Genomic DNA, 2259 nt, shown 5'->3' on the forward strand with positions numbered 1-2259 from the left:
TTTTTGACGATGAATGCAACACCATTCTTCCTCAATTTGTCATTTCTGGCATAGTAACCTACGTGGTTGTCAGATTCAAAATGGCCAACACCAATCCATTTCAGCTCACTAATGCCTAAGATATTTATGTTTATGCATTCCATTTCAATTTTGACAACTTCTAATTTTCCCAAATTCATACCTCTTACATTCCACATTCCAATTTTCAATGGATGTTTACAGCTGTTTCTCTTCATTTTGAGTTTTACCCCATCAGCAAATAAAGGTCCCATGGGCTTTTCTCACACGGGCTTTACTCCTTTCATGTCATCATGGTCAACTCTACTCTGAGGAGGCAACTCTTCCCCAGTCACACCTTGAATGTCTTCCAACCCAAGGGGCTCATTTTTGGGCACAATATCTGACAGTGTTTCTTTGCTTTTCATAAGATTTTCAGTGACTAAATATTCGGATGTAGTTCGTCACTCTTTCTTCCTAACCTGTCTTCATCTGGAAGCTCATCTGAAACCTGTCCACCATCGGTGACCCTGCTGATATTTAAAATACCGGTGGCATAGCTTTCATAAGCACAGCAACTCACAAGCCACCACAGTACGACAAACTGACAGATGAGTGGTGGCTTTGAAGATTATGTCTGTGTAATATTATTGTTGTAAATATTCTTGTTGTTAATAAGAGTTGTCAAGTCTGTTGAGACTTGTAGAGTCCTTGTATAAGATTTCTGAGGAATGACTTGCAGGTTTGAACCTCTGGCCTTGCAGTTTGCAGTACAGTGCTTACTGTGTAATATTAACAAAATGTTATTTTATTATTTGATGAAGAAGAATAAAAGCATACTCATCCATGATAAGAAGAAAAAATAAATCACAAAGCCCAATTCTTTAATTCTTTCAACTGTCTTTCATAAATTGAAGGGAAGGAAATACTGTTTTTTAAAATATTAAATTTTACAAAGCAAATTTTAGATATATAGTACTGTGTGATCTTAGGAAAGTTACTGAACCTCTCTGAACCTCATGGGGATAGTGATGCCTGCCAACCTCCGTAACATGTTGTGAAGACCAAACAATATATGTAAAGCACAATGAAACTGTTCTCAATACATAGTAGCTTTACTGAAACTTGAGTGATGTTTTCAAGTGAATATTTCCTATTGCTCATTAGTGATGACAAGTGCCTCCAATAAAACAGCTCATATTCATTCTTGTCTTAACTAGATAATAGGTGTCAACTATACAGCCATTATTATGCATATTATCATAATCACTATGCATAATAGATACTTCATATGCTTTACAAAATTCAAGGCATACTCACCTCAGAATGCACTATCTCAGAGAAATGTCCAGGGAGTGATTGTTGTAAATTATCCTTAGGGTCTTCCAGAGGATCACTTGCTTTGATGACTTACTTGATCCTTTATCAGTAGTTGGAGTAGGTAGACATGGGTGTAGAGCTTAGAACTTATAATGTGAATAGTCACTCTCAGATAACTTTGATACAAATGATCCTTGGATCATACTTTGTTAAAGAATTGCTTGAGAATAAAGTCCAATCACAAGTTTATATGTTTTCTCCATCTCTCCCAACTATCTTTTATCTTCATCCAGTTTTACATTTTACAGTATAATGAAGCAATAGTACAATGGACACACCATCTTGTTACACTCTTTTGGACTTTTTTGATTCATATGATTAGAATAACTTTCTCACTTCAAATGAGTCTTGAAGATTGAATAAACACTGCCCATAGTGATTCTCTCTATGAATCCTTTCCTGAACCATGTCTCCTCTTACAACACCCCCTCAAAAAAATGAAAGAAACACAAACTTCAAACTTGTTGCTGTGGAGTCTATTCTGGTTCCTAGTGAATCTGTCAAACAGAATAGAACTTTTCCAAAGGTATAATACTGTTGGATAAGCACTGGACCACAAGGTTGGCAGTTCAAACCCACCAGTCACTCCTAGGAAACTGACTCATAGCAACAAATCTTTATGGAAGCAAACTGCCAAATCTTTCTCCATTGAACTGCTGACCTTTTAAATGATTAATGTATCCAAGTGCTTTAATGATTGTGCTACTAGTGCACTTTTATATCTCCCAGTACATATAATCTTTTCTTGACTCCCACTATTGGAGTTCTGCTTTGGCACTGTAGGATAACACTAGACTCCCAATCGCAAGATCAGTGGTTCAAACTCATCAGCCACTCCTTGGAAGCCTTATGAGTCAGAACCAACTTAATGGCACTTAACAA

This window comes from Chrysochloris asiatica, unplaced genomic scaffold (assembly GCF_000296735.1).
Source record: "Chrysochloris asiatica unplaced genomic scaffold, ChrAsi1.0 scaffold00061, whole genome shotgun sequence".
NCBI classification, from domain to species: domain Eukaryota; kingdom Metazoa; phylum Chordata; class Mammalia; order Afrosoricida; family Chrysochloridae; genus Chrysochloris; species Chrysochloris asiatica.